Below are 22,645 nucleotides of genomic sequence, written 5' to 3'. Positions count from 1 at the left end.
TTTTGAATGTGATTCCGAAGTAGATTAGCGAATGCTTACATGAAACGGTCTTGCAGGGAAAATGAAATGTCAAAATGGGGAATTACGTCTTCCATTAATTTTATGGGCCATTCACTAAATATGTTGCTCGGTAATTTGCGAGATAATCAGTGCATAAAAGTTGTTTTAAAATCGGATTTCGATTAGGATTTTCTTGAACCTTCTTTCACATGCGCGTTGTCGTAAAATTGTGACGTAGATCAGAAGATAAACTTTCAGTGCGAGAGTAACAGTAGAATTACTTACAAATCAATATTGAATATAGTGTCTGGATTAGGAGTATTTGATCTAGGTCAAAAGGAATTAGTTCATTTTCTTCTGTACATCTTTAGAAGACAATAAAAACAGGCAAACACTATTATAAATAAAATACACTGCATATTTTCTGATATTACCTTTTCTGTCTTTTTTTCTGTCAGTGTTTTCATTTTGTTATTCGTGTTATGAATTAATAATGATATACACAAGGAAATTACCACTGATATTATTATTTGATGTGTCACATTTTCAAAAAGGACTCCGATCTACCTTATTTTAAGTTCTATTTTTCTTTCTGTTCAGATATTTTTAAAATGATTTTTATTTTGTGGGATTACAGAACATCATTGTCAATTGGCTATGGGAAATATAGGACAGAAAATTTTGAAGTATTTTTAAATTATTCAATAACTATATTACTCCAACATTTCATATTGGGGTACGCGGGTAAAATTGAAGCACTGCAGAACTGATGGATATCCTTTTGGGAAAGGAGAGTGATGAAAGTTTATACACAACAGCTTCACTTCCCACTCTCATATAACGTCAGAAATTATAAGATCATATGCCTGTCTGCTAACCTCTTCGTATTAAAAATTGTGATAAAATCCAGTCGCCTCGCTTCAAACAAGTTCTTGCCATCTTTCGCCTTAATGATGGCAAGCTATTAGTGAAGTTTTTTCCCCAGTCAAAACTTGTAGTACACGAAGTTTGCATTACTGCAGGGAACTGTGAAGACCGTGATCAGGAGAAATTCAAGCCTTCTAGTGAATTTAACTTGATTGTAAGGAGATACAGAATTTTCATAATCTGAACGCGACTATTACTTTGTCCTAAAACTGAACTGAATGAAGTCAAATTTGGTCTAGAAGTACTCGCCGAAATATTAAGCGGGAGCCGGTATGGTGAAGCCTTAGTATAGTTCATAGTACTGGAGTGTCTTAGTTTTAAACAGTTTACCTTTCCCCACGTCCTTTAAAGAATAATATTGTTGCTAGACTGATATGGTAGATGATTGGGGATTGGAGTGTTGATAATGGTCTGCGCAATTCAGTGACATATCGCACTTTGGCATGAATGACTGCATAAACCTTGTGATTGTAATTATTACATTGATATTTTGCTATATTTGTCTTCAATTGCTGCATTTAGCAACCAAAAACAAATTAACTTGATATATCGAAAGTACTTTTTTTTCGTGGTGGTCTAATTTCGGTCCCCGTGTTCTTTACTATGATTTAATCGATTTCACGTTATAGTGTTAGGAAGATGAACATCTACTATTGAAAATTCTGTATTATTATTCTCGATCCATCTTCATACTCGGTATATCTTAATATCATTTCTAACCATTGGACTACTTGCAATTGTACAAGTAAGGCCTGATGAAGAGGCAAAATGGCTTCTTTATCTTTACATGTCAAGCTTCGTTTCAGCGAGTTAACATTGCAATATTTGATATATAGTCGTTGAATTTCAACTTCCTATCTACTGATACTCCAACATCCCTATCCTGATTAGTTTCCTCTAGCATAATTCCACCAATATAAGAAGACCTATAATATAATATAACATTATACAATAATATGTATATTCTATACAACAATACAATATAATATAACATATAATGACCATTGATATATAATCATGCCAAACTGCATGACTTTACATTTACTGAGATTCATTTTCCCATGCCCACAATTCCAGCCTATTTAAATCATTCTGCAAGTACTGCATGTGAGCAGCATTCCTGATTACCTTACCTATATTTGCATCATCAAATAGCTGTAGGTCGCCTGTCAAATTCTAACCCAAGTCATTTACTTACAGACTTAACGATAATGGACCAAGAACTGATCCTTGATGCACACCACTGGTTATCTAGCAGACGCATATCCCTTATATACCAATATTTGATATGTCAGACAACATTCCTCTTATCCATCCCAATATTTTATAATTCAATCCCATATTCTCTAATCTATGCAACCGTCTTTTATGCTGTATTTTGTCAAAATCCTTATCAAAATCCAAAAGTACAGTATGGGAAAAAAAAAACCTGAATAAATACTAGATATATGTTATGGGGTTCAATTATAGCCAAGTTCAGAAGTTTTTTTTGGCACCATATCTTATCCGTCTCTTGCCTTACTCAACAGTAACTTTATTGAATGTGAGCAAGTTGCTTAAACATGACCATAAAAAATCCATGCTTTTCACTCCAACGGTACACTTCTTGGAAAGAAGTCAACAAACATTCCGATGGGCAAAGAGAATCGTGCCATTTAACGAGTCAATATTTGTAGCCGGTATAAATATGAAGCTGTAATGAATATGAATGACTTGAAGCTGTATCCATATGAAATGGTTGCGAAAAGGGAACTTACGGAGTTTGAACGAGGTGTTGTGATAGGAAGCCATGTTGCACGCCAATCTGTTCGGCAAATTATTGGTATGTTGGATCATCCCAGGTCAACAATCAAATATATCATACTGACATGGAAGCGCAGGGAGTCAGTTGCAAGTGCGACCTACAGAGGACGACCCACTACACTCACCGAAAGTGACTGTAGAGTGCTACGAAGGATATGTAAAACCGCTATTCGTTCGCTGACACCTTGAATGCAGGGTTCTGGGCATCGACTGGAACACGAATCTGCGCAAAATGCATTCAAACCCGAGGCTCACAACAAGGGGTTTCCATGAGCGCAATATGCAGTTTTTTCACGTTACCCGAACCAGCATGCATCGTCGTCTTCAGTAGTGCAAAGATCGTGTACAGTGAGATGTGAAAGCTGCGTTATGGAGCGACGAATCGCGCTACACTACCAACGTTGCAGATTGACCGATGTAGCTGAGGTGGATGCCCAGTATACGTTTATGATCAGAGTGGGTAAGTCCAACTAGGAAATTCGGATTTGGCGGTGTAATGGTATAGTCCTGTTTTTCTAGGTTTGGCCGCGGACCTCTGTTTGTGGTGCCACGAACATTGAACTCCTAGAAGTATCTGAGCATTCTGGATAATGCAATGCTTCCTACTTTGAACTGATCATTGGCTCTTTCAGCAATACAAAGTACCGTGTCAAAATACTGCTGCTGTAACTGCGTTGTTTGTGGACATGAACGTCACTGCACTTGAGTGGCCGCCACAAAGCCCTGATCTGAAACCTATTGAATATATATGGGATGAACTGGAGCATCTGGAGGTCAAGCAGCGTGTCCCACAACTGTCCAAGGCTTCATTATATGTCAACAGGAATAATTGGCCAAACGTGATCGCTATTGTACGCTTGTGGAAATTATTCCCCATACGATTGATGTAATCATCGCAGCAAAAGGTGGTCCTAAATTTCATTCAGGTGGGCGCTATGGCTGTTTGTTCCGCACAATGTAGTGTCCGTTGACTTCTTTCATTGCAGTGTATAGTTTCTCTCTCTGCCAATTCATTTCTGTATGCGAGCAATGACCAACTTTTCCCAAATCTTCACCACTTCTGAGATACTGATAGGTCGATAGTTGGACATATCAGTCTTTGTACCACCCTTGTGCAATGGGATTTCCATACATACATACTTTCCACTCATGTCGAATCTTCCCTGTTCTGAGACATTGCCAGTTCAGCTGGACACTTTAGCATCAATGCTGATGTCCAGTCAGTCCCTATTGCCGAACTTTTATTCAGTTTGTGTGACATCTCTAGGTCCTTCATACAATGAATTGGTACCAGTATTGTCTACATTGTGGAGGCTCTGTGAAACTTACGCGACGACCATTAAAATAATAATGCACCTTCTATATATCACAAAGGCTCTGGTTACAAAATGGTTTTAGGAAATTATTTTATATTGGAAAGTACAGAGTTCCAATATGAACCGTAAATAGCACATTAAGAAGAGCTGGTGGCCTATAATACGTATTTCACCATAATGAGTATGGTTTCAGTGGAATGAGCTTCAATAAATGTGCATGTATTTTAACTCATTTAAAATATTGCAGCTTTATTGACATTCAGCGGAACGACAACCTAGGTGTTTGGCATCTACAATCATAACCAAAGGTATGTTGAAGTTTGTAAAAATGAATAGTTCACGAAGTATTTACGAAATGTCTGTGCGATGTTTGCAACATTTTTCTATATAATAAAATTTACAAATACACAAAGATTAGATGCGATGTAGAGAACTACAATTTAAGCAAAATGAGACGACACTATTGTATTCGCTTGCTAATTTCAGCAGCATGAGTGGTTGGCGAGCACTAACTGCAGAGTTTCACTATTTTTATTTATTGTAAGCTTTTCACATAAAGTAATTAAACATTTTGTAAGTAGCCGTGATCACACTTTTCAGTTGGAAGAACATGGACATTGTTCTTAACTGATCTGAATCAGTGTGGTTATTTAATGTGGGAACTCATTAAGCACAATATGTCCAAAATTAATTCACATATTCTTAAATGAGAGAGAGTTGTAGAGAATATTTATACGGACGTACACTCATTAGTGTACTGCCACTATTCTCACAAACCATTTCGACGTTATAAGTAATTAAGCGGCCATGTATGTTTAGAGCAACCTTTTAGGTGGGAGATGAATTTAATCGTATACCACCGTCCCGTTTTTCAAAGGCTTGAAAATGGTCCATGTTCGGTATCTAGAGCAGGGTTTCCAGCCTATGTACACAATGAATGAAAAAATACAAATATATTATTATTATTATTAATTAAGAGAGATCTCCTGGGAGTCAGGGGATCATCGAATGAGGCCACATACTGCACGCACCTGCTATCATACTTGTCCTTAAATTCATTCACACAGATTGCAAACACAACATCCAATGGTAATCCATTCCGATTACGCACCACTCCGAGAGAAAATTCTAGCCCCAGGTCCCCTTCTTAGTGGCATTCATTATCAGCTTCCAAGGATCTCCTCTTGGCCTTTCCCCGCTTCGTAAAATGAAATATTCCATCAATTGAAATCCTGTATGAGACTTACAAACTTTTGAAAGGGTTCTACAAATTCTCAATCTGTCTCTTTAATCAATATCCCCCAATACTGATATCATTTATAACACATTCCTTTCTTTGCACTCTACACTGTATCAGAATCGCAACGGAGACCAGCTCTGCGCACAATAGTCTAACTGACGTCCAATCAAGGCCTTGTAAAGAGGCAAAATGACAACCTTATCTTTACATGTGAAGTTCGTTTCAGCATTGCAATTAATTTATTAATATATATGATACGAAATACATATATATGATTAAAAAGTAGAAAAAAAATCTTTTTTTTCCCCACCGACGGTACAAAAGCACTATAGGTTTACAAATAAGGTATTGTGCTTAGGAGCCACATAAAAATGAGTTGCCACAGCGCAAAATAGGCAACAGGCCTACTGCAATTTTCTATATGAATGTATTGCTTGTATTTGTCTTCCGTTTCTGTGGCCATTATTAGGACGTAGAGCATATTTTAAGCAAGATAAAGGCAGAAAAGAAAGGAAACATTTTTAATTGGGAAATAAGGTGCATAGGGATTGATCTGCTCTTAGTGAAGGATGGAGAAAGAGGTTAACGAGAAGAGGTTAACTTTTGGCAACATGAACCTTTTGGTTCTTCGCCCCTTTATTGGTTTCTGAAACAAAAAAAAATACAAATTAAGTTTATATTGTGAGCACTTGACTCGCATATGGTGAGCTGATTAGCAGTGTATTTCATTTTTATCCGCACAGTGCGGTTTTAGGTTGTTTGTGTCTAGAAGACATGGTTGTAGTCCACTGCCTAGCTGATTAATGGGCTAGAGTGGATGGCAGCATTTGCAAAAGAGTTTGCAGCCGTTGCATTGGAAGGCTGCAATATCTTGGATATCGACTTCCTGTGTATTCCTCAAGGAACGTTGAACGCCACGTGGATGCACTTATTTTGCATGATTTGTATTTTTTTTTAAAGTTCGAGTCCTCCGTCTGTCCCCAGCTTGGCAAACCATACGTCAGTATAGTTCTGATTATCGTTTTGTATAAGAGCAGTTAGAGATTTCTTTGAGATGTGCCCATTTCCTCATAAAGAGGATAGCGGCACTCTTGTCTGCGTTGACGTCGAAGCGCCATTTCCTGAACTACTCTAATTCTGAGATAGCGGTCTGCAGATTTTCGGTTACCAATCTCGTTCTTAGGATTCGGGCCATTGTGGTGTCTCTCGGAAAATTTGGGGGAGATTTGGGAAATTCGGCCAACATGTGGAACTGAATTGATTCTCGAGACCACTTCTGGAATAAATACTGATGTCCAGAAGTATCCCCAGTATGTCAATTTTTATGATATTGCACACATGGTCAAACTACATCAAGGTCAGAGACACAAAGTAGTGTTGGCCCAACATCGTGCTTACGCGCGCAAGGTTTCGCTTGCCATCAAGCCATATGCTAGATAGAACCCGGAAGAGATATTACCTTGACAAAATGGGTGAATTCCTTGAAAGAATTATATTCAATGAAATGATTATTCTGTGTTTAATATTAAGTCTGTATTACCTTACCATGTTGAATGCACATTTTTCGACCTGCCACATTAGTTAGCTTAGAGCAGTTACTAGAATGAGAAGAATACTGAATTTGTTTTCTTTATTTGGGATAAGTCTGTTCTTGTCCAAACTAAATCGTATTAAATATTCAATAAATGTTTTGGAAAAGTCAAAAAATGTGATTTATCCAACATCGTGTAAATGAACTAATTGTATTTGTATTCAAGTATATACTCACGTTTATACAAATAACTCGATATATATTACAGCGCTGTGATTCTATTGCCGCAGTCTTTGTAGTAAATTAGCCCATTTCCAGAATAGTCTGTTTAGATAAACAGTTATTCATTAGTGTAAAGTGCCATTTGATTCTTCTGTCGCGACACAGTTCAGAGGATGCAGTATTAATAGCGATAGGGTAAGCCATCTAAAATCGCTAGGATTAACATTTTGGGAGGAAGACTTAAAAACGAATGAAATATTCATTCACGCTCTTATATGCAAATAATTAACTAGCGTAACGTTTCCTGCATGTAGAATGGATCGCCATATGCAATATTAAGCGCGCATAGCAAACAACGTATTGTGATTTGTTGAAAAATGTAGCTTGCTAGGCAACACTTGTGCAATATATAGTAGGATTTAACGTGTACAATATGCCTGATGTACATGATTAATACTTAATTCTAATTAATGAACAAGGAAGTCTAAAAGACTTATGTGATGGTAGACCATTATAAAAGTTAGATTGATAAAAATTCAAGTATATATATATTATATAATAATATAACAAATATATGACTTTGTAAATCTTATCTCAAATAAGCAAGCCAAAATTATTTGTTTTTAATTATAGGTTTCATGGTGATCGATGGCTTGAGAAAATGAAAGCATTCGGAATTATGTAGTTAAGACATGAACGTTGTCCAGGAGTCCGGGTATATTCCCTTTTACTATTTCTTCTTATTTTGGGTAACATGGAAGATGTTTAGAACCGTTGGTTTTCATTAAGAATAAACTCAGAACACCGCATTGGCTCATCTCGATTAGTATACAAATCACGTGTGTGGGAATCACATCCACCTACGTGTTTCCTATATTAGGTGATTTGGTGTGCTAAGAGTTGAGTAATCCAGGAACCAAACGTATAATTGTTTTCAGGCTTCAAGTCTCAATAATCATGTAATGGTACAGAAAGTAAGCAAAGTGACTCTTATATCGACCAGTTTTGTTTTTTTTTTCTCAAAATCTGGGCAGTCGTTCCGTATATTATTCCATCACGTATGGCAATAATGTGTAATATTTTTGGATTTTGATAAACTGGATTTCAAGTTAAAAGCGATTGGATATGCGACATTCTTATCCAAAATCGTGTTAGGCGAACAATGTATTCTTGGATTCGTTAAAAGCTACAAAATGATAACTTGTCAAAAATAAACCTACTTGTCACTGTTGTACCTCAGGGCTATACGTGCTAATAGGATATTAAGGATCCCATTTGATTTTTTTTAATCTCAGTATCGGAAATGATATATAAATCATGTTCAAAATAAACAGCAAAGATGATGTGAAGCGTATAATTTTTTTTTGTTTTGTTTTTGATTTAGATATTCGAATAAGAGAAAAAAATCCTATAAATGTTCGCCAATTTTGTAATAATAAATTAAAACTGAAATCTTATTTAGAAGTAGCTCTTAAATTTTCGTACAAAAAATCTTTGAAACAGTCGATCAGTTTTACTGTAGGAATTATCAGAATGACTTGACAGCGGAAAAAACCTCATCGCAGCAGCGATATGCTTGCATAAACTTAAGCTCGTTTCACTAGATTTATAAGTTAAGATACTGCGAGAACAAAGTTTACACAGATGAACTGAGGTTTCATAATGGCACACAATTCAATTAAAGTGGTGCATTTTGTTCGCTTCAAATTAGACCATGATTCTACAGCGAATAACAAGTCACTAGGAGAACATGACTGGTTTGAATTTTATGGTGAACGGCAGATCACTTCCAGAAAGCTTTTCGTTTTGTTCACTGATTATTACTCGGTACCATACACAATAATAGACAACAGAGACTGATAGATAACTATGAGCAAGATCGTTTTTTCACTCATCGATAAATTTGAAAACAAGCCTCTGTTGTAGACGCTTATCATTTCCAAATAAGTAGCAGTTTTTGTATATAAAGCAAGCGGACTTCTTTCCTCCTTTTGTAGGCGTTTGTGATGCTAAAGGGAAGTTTCGGGTAATAGAAATCGCAGCGCATTATATTCCCATTTCTGAAATGTTTTCGAGAACAAGCGCTGCTGATTTTAAAATAGAATCGAATTTCTGACCCTTTTCCCTTCTTGAGATTTTAATAAGTAAACTACAGATTACTTGTAATCAAGAGTGGTGGCTTACTATTCCTTCTTGATATTTTTTAAAGTATTCGTAAAAAGAAATGAGTGATTTCGTTTTCTTCTTCGTCGAGTGCCATCTCCTATCGGAGGTCGTCGACCACCTTGTCAAATTTTGAGAGATTCTCAGCCATGCCAGTCCACCGTCTGATGTCTGCTAGCCAAGATTTTCTTCGTCTACCTTGTCCTCTTCTTCCATTTATCTTCCCTTTTATAATCAATTGAATATCTTATATTTTTCATTACGAAGTAGGTGACCAAGATATGCAGTTTTACTTATTTTTATGATGTATCTAAAGGTTCACGTGATTTCCCCATTTGTTCCAGTACTTCGTGAATGGATGATTTTTGCTGTCCATGGGATTTTTGACATTCGTCTGTATAACCACATCTCAAAGGCTTCAGGTCTTTTTATTGATGTTGTCTTCAAGGTCCAAGTTTCTGCACCGTACAGCATTACAGACCATACATAGCATTTAACCATGCGTACTTTAAGCTCAAAATTTAAACTGCAGTTACACAATGTTGATTTTATCAAGAGAAAATATTTTCTTGCCATTTCAATTCTAATTTTTATTTCCATTTCTGGATCGCAATCTTCATTTAACCAGCATCCGAGATATTTAAACTTTGCCACTCTTTCTATTTGTTTTCCATTTAAATAAAGTGCTGAATTAAGAATTGCTTTCTTGCTTATATTAGTTTCTTGGTGTTATTTCTTTTTAATCCCATTTTTTTACTCTATTCATTCACTAGTTCCAGAAGATTTTGAAGATCCTGGGTATTATCAGCTAGGAGAGCTGTGTCATCAGCATATTGAATGTTTCTGATGATTTCACCATTTACATTAATCCCTTCCTTTCTTCCTTTCAAGACTTTTTGAAATATGGCTTCTGAGCATATGTGAAAAAGAACAGGTGACAGCACACATCCTTGCCTTACTCCTCGTTTGATGTTAATGGACTCTGTAATAATGTCATCAACTTGAACAGATGCCTTTTGGTTCCAATATAAGTTTTCAATAATCCCGATGTCTTCACCATCTAATCCAGTTTTTTTTTAATAGTGCAATCATTTTAGCATGTTGGACTTCGTCAAATGCTTTCTCGAAGTCGATGAATATTTCCTTGTTTTGGTCAATACATTTTTGGAATAAGATCTGAGAAAAGAAAAGAGCCTCTCTTGTTCCCAAACCGTTTCTAAAGCCGAATTGGCTATCACTGATGGTGATAGCCAATTCGGTATATTCTTTTTTTTTTTAATTTGTTTCAGAAACATTTTGAGAACTTGACTCATTAGGCTGATCATCTATAATCAGTACAAGTTTTCGCATTTGCTATTTTGGGTAGCATGATGAAGGTCGACTGTAACCAGTCTTGAGAATTTATGCCTGTATTGTAGATCTTATTAAATAGCTTTACTAATATATTAATGTTGTCACCTTCTAATAACTTTACTATTTCTGCTAGTATTCTATCCGGGCATAAGGCTTTGCCATTTTCAGCTGAGTTTAGTGCACATTCTACCCCTGACCTTCGAATGTGGACCTTCCATATGTCCATAAGTATTTTCTGGGTTCTGGCTGTTATCAGTGAAGAGTTCTTCTATGTATTTCACCCATTCTTGTAATTTGCCATCCTTTTCGGATATTATTTACCCTTTTTTGTTTCGAAGGATACAGAATTGTTTTTTCTTAACTATACCTGCTTGATTTCGTTTTACATGATGTTTTAAGGCTCAGATAGAAATTACAGCAATCCCTCGATTAGTGCGCCTAATGCGTTCTTTAAAACAGGCGCATTAATCGAAAACGCACTAATCGAATATAATCGAACCTATGGAAAAAAGTATAATTCGTTCCTCATATTTATTTTTTGACCCTTGATTTTTTTTATAAGAGAATTAGAGTATGTCTCAGGCCTAGTTAAAGAAAAACCATGAAGCTGAAACACAATAAAGCATATTCAAAATATAAATTTATTATTCTGCTTCTTAACAAAGAATTGAGCTAACGTAGTTTGGCGGCATTCTGTTTCTTTTTTTCATACAACTAAAATTTGGCCTTATTGCCTCTTCTGTTTCCAGGATCAGTTTCTAAGCATTGATGCTTAAAAAATTTGATTGTGCGAAAACTATTTTCAAATTGTTTCTGTGAAATCTCTTTGCGCTTGTCAGTGATTAAATTTTCTTCATATTCTTCAGGATCTTCCCGCTGTGCATCTAAATTTAGCAGATCAGAATCACTCAGCTTCTCAGAATGAGATTTAATTAACTTATATTCATTTGAAAATCCTCTAAAATCATTTGCACAATGTGGAAGAATGTGCTTCCAAACGGCTCGCATATTTCTAGCAGTAATTTCATTCGACTTTATAACCAGGCTGAGATTTCTCGGATCTGGCCAGAAAAGTCTTGGAAGGCATTCGCTTCCAAAAAAAAAAAAAAAAGGCCGGCTTCATCGGCATTAAATATTTGTTGATCACGATAGTCCCTCCTTCTGACACAATTTTCTTCAAAATCTCTGGATATCTCCTTATCTGCACTTGTAGCTTCTCCTGTGATTAGAACATTATGTAAGTTATTTCCCTTTTTGAAATGCTCAAATCACCCAACACTAACGTGGAATTCTTCTTTTTTTCCATCATTGATAGCCCTTTCTTTCCAGGTTACAAAGAGACACTGATTTTGATTTAATAAGGCCAGTGTTTAGCGGGATCCGTTTTTGGTTATAATCTTCGATCCATGTAAAAAAGAAGTCTCTCTAATTCAATCATTATAATACTTTGATTCCGAGTGCATGCATGATGAACTTGAAGCAGCCTTACCTTTCTCTTTGTATTCAGCAGTTGATTCACACATTTTTGTGTTCTTGTCCTATCTCTGCTCTGGACTCGCCTTGTTCATTTTCTTTATTATTTCAAGTTTTTCTTCCAATGAGAGTTTTTTTTTCATTTTTCCACTTCTATGTTTTGCTCACTAATTCTTTTACTCTTGATTAAAGGTTAGGAAAATAATTTAAAATAAAAAAGTAAGGAAACATTTGCAGGGGATATGATCAGCAAAATGCCATATAAAGCAGACAACATAAATTTTGGCGGTAAATTTGGAACATAGTGTAGTATGCGATTAAAAAAATAACTTCGTAAAATGTTTCAAATCGTAACTAAATTATTTCATCCTGGTGAGTGATTTTTTAAACAGTTAGCCATAAAAATGTATAGATCAAAAATTTTTAAAATCTGTAACATTTATTTTTAATATGTATATAGGCGCATTAATCGAATTTTAGAGGAGAACTAATCGAATTTGGGTATCGAAAAAAATGACGCACTAATCAAGAGATTGCTGTACAAAATAGGAGTGTTTTGCTTTCATGCCTACCTTATTTTCTCATTGGATAAAAGAAATATGGGATATTGAGTATGTAAAGAAAGGAAGAATCTTACTATTATTTCATTTTTCCACGACGAGGCATATCCCTGTTTAGTTTGGTATCGCACAAAATAGTAAGTAGAGAACTGGACCAGACCTTAAGCGAAAATACAGCTTCAGATACTCAAAACTGAAAATAAAATTAGCAGCAGATAGAACCATGAATTGGTTTACCTGCGTATACGAATTCCTTCTCTTGCTTTTATTAATCAAAACTGCTTCATTAACGATTCATTGGACAATGCAGGGAAGGCTAGGTTATCAAGAAATATTTCAAATTCAGGTACTGCAACCAAGCGTTTTGAGAATTGGGGTCACCAAATGCATTAATTGTGGAAAGTCCAGACTCATGGTCAGTGTGTGAGGTGACAGTAGAAGTGGACCTTTTTAAAATTTTTTAAATAAGTCCAGCTTTGTATGCACCGTTTACCCTTTCTTTTGTGCATACCTTTCTTGGTAGCAAGCTAATACAATTTGCATAATTCTGTGTACTTTAATAAATTTCCACGTTAGGCCCATTTACTCACACAACTGAACTGCCTTGTTGAGAGGAGAATTCTTCTGGCACTTTAAGTGTTTGGGGAATTTTTTTTTAAGGCAGGGCACGACTTCTTGTTATCCTCCTTTCTTCTCTCTCCTACAATGTTTTCTGCTTCTAGCACTTTTCATTTGAGAGCTTTTCTTCTTCCACAGCGTCCACAAAGTGCTTTGCACATTGTCCACATCCAATTCCAGTTCTTTAGTTTGGTAGCACTACTAAAGTTCACCGAATAACACCTCGTCGCTATGACCAGAATGTTGCTGCTGCCTCCAAGGCACATTATTTGAGAAATATTTTCCCAAGCTATTGCTGTTACTGAGATCGGGGAAAAAATTCTTAAATAATATGGCTTGAAGGTGGCAATAACATTTCGGTCCATGAGTTACAGGGATGAGGTGATTTTCGGAAAGTCGAGGACTGACTGTACATCGTGTCCACTGTAGTTTTGTGTAATATCGGACACAGCGATATTCTGTTAAAACCATGAACTTTTTCTGCCCATGAAATGCGTCATAGATGCACTCTCCTGCCTTTGATATAAATGCAGACTTTTTATTAACAACTTAGTTCACTTTATTAGGTTCTTTTTTGATTAAGTGATTTTTAAGAGTTTTACCTTCCGTTTTTGGAAGATATTTTCTTGATGAACTGAGAATTTTTATTATGTTTTGGCGATCTGCATATTATGTCTTTTATTGATTAGCCTGTTTTAATTTAATTCTTTTGAGGAATAGTTCACCTGTCATCAAATTCCTGATGTGTACCAAGAACTTTATTAGGATATACTGAGAATTTTACATTTAATTTATATTATTATTAGCTTCATCCCAGTAATTCCCTTCCGAATCAATTTAAAGTTTCTGAAGTTTGACATATTAATTATCGTTTGGTAAATTATAATTTCGGCATTTTTAATTACCTTTTTGATAGGTCTTTCGTGAACTTTTCGATGATTCTTTTCGGTATTTTTTTTTCTCATTGCAACCAATGAAAACAATCCAAGCAAATTACTCTTCTAATTGTCAATTCTCTATTCTATCAATACGTGGCTATATTTATATAAAATTACTTAGGAGATTAATGGTATCTCAAACTGGATGAATAGTCATTATATCTCCTAGCCAGAAGCTCCACATCCAACATTAAAATTTTTGATTTCTTTTTAACATCATTTAAGGATCATAATGAAGAGATACACAATCTGCTTAGTGCAGTCAGTTTAAGTAAAGTAAAATGTGACAAGTTTTAACAAGACTCTCCGAGCTACTGACTTGTTTTTATTGGCATTCCGTTATGCGTTTGGATTTGTTTATCGAAAATCTAATAAACAACTGTTTTTGTTAAGAGCTTCTTTCTATCATATGTTGTAATTTCTACAATTATGACGAATAGACGTTCTTACCCAATTCAGTTTACAGCTCGCCAAGGATACTTGGATATTTTCTGACGAGCACTGGAGAAAGCCACTTTAATTACCTTACAGTACCTTCAGCGAAATTAATTTCGTGTTCTCCCGAAGTAATCCTTCATGCGACGCCTCGATACCGTCTTCTGCCGATATTCCGGTGCACATTCAATATCCATTTTTAACCAAGTGGTGCGCGCTTTAGTAAACAAGGTAAAGACGTAGTATGTAGCTGGGCTATGTTACAGCTATTTTACCCAATAAATTTAGCGTGCCACATCTTGTTAATCTCATTCCTCGAGAATGAGATTTCCATCGTGCAAAAACTTTGTCACTGATAAAAATGTTCATTACAATGAAACATTTCAGGATTCTTTTCTTGGCTGATGGAAGTTTAGCTTCTCTCTGGAATGCTTGTGATGGTTTGTTTGTAGGCGTTCGCCAAGTATATAGAGTCGCTTTCGTATGAAAAAGAAACTCAAACATGAAACCATCTCATTATGCATTTTTATAATGTCTTGTTTTTATAAGAATCAACTAGGAAATAGAAATAGTCGCAATGGCTTGTTACGAGCAAGTCAGTGGCTCTCATAAATATAATTTTGATAGCATTAGGCCACTATCTCTATTCTCGTAGTTCCAGTGTATCCCGTGATACAAGGATAAGCTATTCGTCGTTCACTACATATTAAGCCTGTTACTTGAATTGAAGCGTACGAGCATGTTCGAAAACTAATTATAAACGAACTTCAAGTTAAGGAAATTAATCTAGAAACTCTGATCTCTACCAGACACGAATTTCCGTCTGAAGCCATCTTAAGTGCTTTCTCAGAGTAAAGACAGTTTCCTAAGTGTCAACATTTAGGAAAATCTGCTTTAAAAATGGTGAAACAAGTACAGTTTACAGGTAATGGTATATTTCATAGCACGTAGAAACTATTTCTTCAAGGAACTATTTTAATATTTGATCACAATATAACTAGAAATAATGTCTAAGCATAATATAATCATGCATTTTAATGTTATTATTTTACAGATTTTTTTACAAATTGATCCAAGCTTCTGTATCTCTAGAAGGCACTACATCTTTACTAAACACCATTCGTTTCTTATGGTTTTCAAGTCTCTTCATTGGTGCGGAACAAACACAATAAGAAATTATAAAAATACTCGGACTACAGACTACTACAGAAGGAAATTAATGTTTGGTAGAGATCAACGTTTTTGAGTCAATTTCCTTAGCTCGAATTTCTTTCTGAAGTAGTTGCAACTGAAAATCTAAAAAAAAAAAAAATGAAAAATGTAAAGTAGTATAAAAACACAGAGAGGTAGTATTTAACGAATACTAATTCTACTACACTGCCTTTCAACAAAATACCTCAAAATTTGACTGACTTGCAATAATCCTCACTTTTTTGTTATTATTATTATGTGATACTTCCAGGGAGTCCAAAGACTCATCAAGGGAGAATGTGCCAACAGCATCGAACGATTGTAACCCTTCCAACTACTAACCGCGATCAAACTTGTTTAAATTTTTGCAAGCCATTAGCAGCAGACGCTCTATCAATCGACCAACCTTTTCTCGGTGATTATAACAATTAACGTGCCTTTAGTCTTGCTTGTCTGAAGAAGTTATTATATATCTGATATAATTTGTTACCATGTACTTAATATGCAGATATTATTAATTTAAAATATTTGCAAGATTTGATTATGCACTCACAGTGGTATAAACGGACTTCAATAACGGTAGATGAAAGACTAGATTTAGGTGGTTATAAAACTTTGGCAAAAATAGTGCAAGTACAATATGTATAAATGTATCCATTTATGAAGTATAATTTTAGTTTATCTTAAATTCGAAAATAATTGTTCTGTATAATTTTGGTCTTAAATAAGGTTCGAGAAAAATTTTGTGGTAGCGGTTGTTTGGAATTAAGCAGAAGAAGCATCGATGGCAATGTTAACATTATGCTGTCAATAGCATGTATTCTTTTTTATGTTGTCCCCACCCACAAAAGGTTATTTGCAACCTATAGTATATTTGGTACAGTGAAGTTAGATAAGGATTTTGGTTTTCTATTATTTTTTTTTATCAATTTTATACATTTTGTTTGTATTTTTAATTTATTTTTACCTTGTCCGGAAACCTGGTTTGGATACCAAATATTCATGCCCACAGTGGGATTCTTCTGGCCGGTTTATTCGTTTTGCAGATGTAAAACGCGAGTTTCTTGTAGGAAAAACCCTCCCACCTTCGTTTGAGATGAACGAACTCATTCTCCTAGTTTGAAAAGCCATAAAAGATTGTATACTTGATTCCAACCAAGGTCTTTCCGGCCAAAGAGGAACGTCAATTAGATACTGGACAGCATGTCCAAAAAAAAAGAAAAGAAAAATATATTAACTGTTGAAATGATTATAGGAAGTAATTATATTAACATTTCTATGTTATTGGAGACTGAACTTTGCCTCCAAAAGTTCCATATTCGGTTTAAATACAACAAATAATACGACCTTTTGTGAGTGGGAGTCACATGAAAAGATTCCTGATGATTCTGGCTTATTTTAGTGAATGAACTTTTAAATTGGATTTAGAAATACCTGACTATAGTGTTGATCTCTAAGTCGAAAACAATATATTTTTTAAAGCAATGATTCTTCATTTGGAAGAATACGCTTGTTTTGGGAAGGCGTTTGTGGTGATAATCGTCATGCGGTCTTTTCAGATAGATCATCGTAAATATGTAATTATTACAACTAATGGTGGTTCTTCGGTTTTCGATTATTTATAAAAATATATAGTAAGCTATTCCTAATGGTTCATAATTTTAGTCTTATGAAGAGCTTAGAAATATTTTAGTTTAATAAATCGCATTAGTATAGTTGGAATAATACATAGCTTTTCTTGTATGCATAAGTAGATTTAAGTTCCATGAATAAGAAAGACTGATATTTTAGTTCCTTAGGACAAATGTTTATTTATTCAAAATTTATTCTGATATGCAGTGGTGAAGACATATGTTATTGACATTAATAAACCTTGGTGATAGACAGGCGAATTTCTACTGCTTGATATTTTTATTTGGAATATCTGATGTTCGGAGTAGTTTACGTCGTGAATGAACGGATTTTAGCTTGTATTAATCGAGGTCTACATTTGTACTTTCACTCGAATGCGTATGTTTTCTTTGTAACTTATTTTTTAATATGAATAGCAGAGGAAAGTAACCTAGAATTTATTTACTAAGTGTTTCAATGCTATTTTATCTAAATATTGTTCTTGTTTCTCGTAAGTTTGACCACAAGAATTTCTGTTACTCAGAAATACGGATTGTGAACTGTGCTTCACTAGAATAAATTTAACAAATACTGTTACTGTTTCCGAAATATAAGACGAGAACAAGTTTTTTTTTCCATTATATACTTTTGCTCATCTAAGATATGGACGTCATCTGCTGTTCCATGCAGTCAGCTCCTTTCACAGTAAGACGCTTACAACTTAATACACAGTTCCATCATTGGTGTAAACAGATAGTCTGTAATGGAAGTCTGTACAAGACTTTTTTATCGGCCTAATATAGGCAATCTACTCTTTGATAGCATGCGAAATTTTGGGAAAAGAAAAAAAAAACTCACTACGTGAGAACTCAGGAATAAAGATGATGCGAATCAGTATTGTGCTTTTTGATACGACATTTTGAATACAAACAATGGAGTGTGAAATCACTGCAGAAGAAACTCAATCTCAACTGTGCCACTCCTCTAGCATGTTTCACGTTCGACGTTGACGCAGATATTTTTATAGATAATTGATTGATCTTCGTCACATTCGGACGATGGATGTTCGAGGTCATCAGCAGACGTTTTTCCACATTTTGAAGTTGGAAAATTAGGCAATTACTTGAGTTAAGCTTATTGTACCCACTTACACAAAATTTAGGATCACATATAAAAAGGTTTCTCTGGAACTTTTTTTGAGAATGAAGGAGGCCTTGGTGCACATATGATGTGCTCTGACGTCTGCCAATTTTTGTTTGAGAGGAAATCGAAGACGAACACATACCGCAATATAATTTTGAATAATACAAGCTAATCTTGAAATGAACAACAAACGTCCCAACACATTCTACGCTACGGAAGATAATTTTCATTTCTCAAACTAGAACTTCAAAATGTGTCGTCTCTAGAGGAGTTTCAGAATAATGTAATCCTAAGCCCACCCACAGTAATAATTGTTTACCAGCTTTAGTTGAGATTTTCAGCAGAAAATACGGCCGCTGGCGAACTGCAGTACAGCCATCTAGCGCTAATTCTTAAAATGCAGATTCCGTTATAATACGACAGGATCAACAAATACTCTGAAACCCTTTTCGGTTCTCTCTGTCTCGTGTACGAACATGTAACTGCTCTAACAAAGGTAGGACTATAATTTCGTAGATATAATACTAAGACAATTTGCAGAACAATAAAACGGAGCAAAACTATGATTATTATGAAGGAAAGGAGAAAGCATTTATCATTTGAATATATAATAACGCTCTTATTGATACTTACTTTGCCTAATGAATACAGCTTGTGTGACCTAGTTTTAAGATAGCGAACACAAATGCATACAAATCTCAATCATTTTTGAATAATACCTGCACGGTTTTAACATCGTGCAATTTTGTTGTCATGACAACTTGTCAGAAGATCGAGAAACAGTAATCGTAAATACGACCGATAGGAAAGCGTCTATCCTTCTTAGGTTACTGTTCATTCTTATCTCCACTTCACCCTCTTGTTGAAGATAATTTAGCTAGCTTGAGTACTACCTTTCGCTTTAAGGGGAAACAAATTAATGGACCTTACCAATAAAGAGATGAAATGTGTAGTATGCTGTTCTTATTTCCATAGTTTTGTGCATGCCTGGGAAAGTTTTGACATTTTACAGAATATTCTTGCGTTATTAAATTGCAATGGAGAACAGAAGTGCAATTTCAAATAGATATATTTTTGAAAGAACACTTGAAATTTAGCCTTAAACTGCATCTCAGATTACGAAATTGCGTATAGATTTTCTTCAGCTGAGCTGAATAGGGTAAGAGAGGATGCTCCACCATCCTCCAAATAATAATCGGTAGAGTAACGCATACTTCGACAATATCAAAATATAACGTTTTCTCAGTTCCATTTGCTATGAGATTGATTTACACCAAATAAACATTGCTTTTGGAATCATTTTATTCAGAACAATAGTGAAATGACCTATTTTTGTTCCGATCTCTTAGACTGGGAAAAATATTACTTTTAGAAAGTATGAAGTACTATTTGATTATTAATTGCTTAGTACTATTAATTGCTTTTTACATCTAGTTCAGGTTTTGTGATAACTAATTTAAGTCTGATTTTTCAATGAAAATAATCCAATCGGGGATAGTTTTTTCCCTCTCTCATAAAGCGAGAGAGGGAGACCGTCGAAGGAGGGGTTTGAGAATTTTCTGCCTACTCATTTATCTATGTACATAGTTCACCCATATATCTCTGTTTCTTTGCATGGCTTTCATTTCATTATTTCTCCTCCGAAATCAGTTCGGCAATTTCATTATTCTGAGTGTTTGATAAACGGGTTCCTTTAGTCCAATATTTTCCGGACAACATATGTTTGTGATCTCTTCCTGTTCACTTTACTATTATTATTATTTTTTTGCATTCTTATGAATGATTGTTTAATGGCTGTTATTCTTTAAAAGTAATCTTTGTTCATATCGCATATACATTACAAATGGCCAGGTGCAACATTTATGAATATGATATCCCATTGCAAGTTTTAAAGTTTTTTAATGTTATAATGAGAACTACGTCACACTTCATAAAGAAATTAGTATTCCTGTACATTGTGGTTCAGATAAGATTTATGTAAGTGTACGCAAGAGGACAAGGATCTATTATGGAAAACAAACTTCGGTAAGAGTCAGCTTTGTTCGGACTAAATAGGAAATATTATGATCAGATATCTCTAAGGAAAAGGTTTATGACATGAGAAAAACTATTCAAAACACTTAGAGATTCTAAGGAAAGAGGCATTAAACCTGATATAAAACATTATGCTATAATGTTTATAACACCATAAAACATTAAAATCTACAAGGCGAAAATGATTTCTTTGGTATATCTTTTAAAAAAAAATCATTGGCCGATTCTTCACCTCAAATGAATAACTCTTGTAAGAAATTCCGCGTGACAATCTGCAACCACAAGCGTTATGAAAACAGATCGGAATATAGAAAACATCGACTGTGTTTTAAAGTAGGATCTAATGGAACAACTAAAACCGTGCCTAAATAGCTAAAAATGTTTTAGCTATTTAGGCACGGTTTTAAGAAAATGACAAATATTAAAATAATATAATCGTCAAAACTAATGACTTAGATGCATTTTATGTGACTCTCACTCAGGAAAGGTTGCAATCATGTAGTACACTAGTTCCATGAGAGGGCTAAAGATTTTTATAACTTTTGTATTTCCTTTGATTTTTACATGGCCGGGAAATCTTGCTGCAGCGACCAAACATGGAACTTTTTTAAAGCTAAGGTCTCCATTAAACAAGGCGGTGGTCTTAGGTGATCTCTCACCTAAAGACAGTTACAAACATCAATCCACTGTGATAAATCGTCCTTTCCGCATCCGAGGGAATAACGTAGTTGTTGTTTAATGGTTCTTATAATTTTATCATATGTTTCAAACATAAATTTTTCATATAGTTTGTCTTCCTTTATTTCCGCAAAACATTAAATCGAATATACATGTTAAGTTCTCTCTTTGTAAATGATTTAGGTCTCAATTTCGTTTTAAAAATAATCGAAGTTGGTGATAATTAATACCTTCACCACTGATGTTTAGTAATATACTGTAGATGTGCTATTTTTTTGTTCATTACAAAACATTCGGAAGATTGCCCTTTCACCCTCCTTTTAATAAACAAAGGTCCATTCATTCCTTGATGTTTTCGGTTAAGTCTCCACATCGCCTTATATAATACGGGTATTATTGTTTTGTTGGAGGAGTATTGCCTTTCAGTTGGATATGAAAAAATTGTAGTTATACAGAATGAAGTGCGCCATTTGTTGGGATATATGCTGGAATTATATATAGTTAATACTTTTGTTTAGCGATTTTCGCGTAATATATTCATGCGTGTTTTTACATTAGTAAAACTTTTTATACAACTGTTTATACAAAAGTAAATAGTAAAACTATAAATAAAACTAAATAGTAAAATTATAAATGTTATATAAATAGTTTTACCATTTATGCAATAAATATGTTGTAACAGTGAATGATTTTAGCATTTCCCTGGATTTTGTATTGTTAAAATCTATGTTAAGCATTTTTAAGCTATTTTCTTTTCTAACTTATTTTTATACAGCAAAATAATACTTTACACGCCGTTCTTTTCACTCCCAGCTTCGGCAGCAAGCAATACATGAGACTGTCATAACGTCACTCTACATGCAGTTCGTTAGGCTCTTTGGTTTTGGTTGGTTCTAATGAACTGGCCTAACTAATGGCATGTAAAATCACTCAAAGTAGGTTTCATATTTTGCTGCCTAGTTCTCTCTCTATCTCTTATGGCATAAACAAATTTCTTCTTTCATAGAAACCTAAAAACAAATTTGTTAATTGTTTTCACATTAAATGAATTTTGAGTAAGCCTAATTAATATCTGAAATTGCGTGCTGAGTTTTGAAGGTTTTTACAATCAAAACGAAATTACATTTTTTCTTTCTTTTTCGAAAATATGCATAAACAACCTCGAAAGCTCTGTTCAGAGTTTATAATTGGAAGGTTCTAAAAACCAATTTAATTAGTAACGCAGATAGTTTCAAAGCAGCATAATTCTGTTAAAACCTACCACATGTTTGTTGCTTTCTTCACATTTCAATGAAGACTTCAGCGCAGTAAATTATTAAGCGTCTAAAGTCTCTACATACACCTTTTCTCACATAACGTCATGAAGAATAGATAAAAAAAAGTAAAGTCAAGCAAACAGAACTCACTCC

At 34.7% G+C, this 22,645-nt stretch overlaps 1 long non-coding RNA gene across 1 annotated transcript in view; it reads left to right on the top strand.

Annotated features, from left to right (window-relative positions):
* The window catches only part of LOC150094483 (uncharacterized), a 550,669-nt gene that overhangs the window by 365,888 nt on the left and 162,136 nt on the right, over positions 1–22,645 (top strand). The window contains exon 8 of the long non-coding RNA XR_016550261.1: positions 7,673–7,754. This is a non-coding gene — a long non-coding RNA (uncharacterized LOC150094483). The remainder of the gene's footprint in view (positions 1–7,672; positions 7,755–22,645) is intronic.

The sequence above is a fragment of the Typopeltis vanoorti genome, chromosome 22, assembly GCF_054136105.1.
Source record: "Typopeltis vanoorti isolate ZY-2024b chromosome 22, IOZ_Tvanoo_1.0, whole genome shotgun sequence".
Lineage (NCBI taxonomy): Eukaryota > Metazoa > Arthropoda > Arachnida > Uropygi > Thelyphonidae > Typopeltis > Typopeltis vanoorti.
This window is presented reverse-complemented; position numbering and strand designations above follow the sequence as displayed.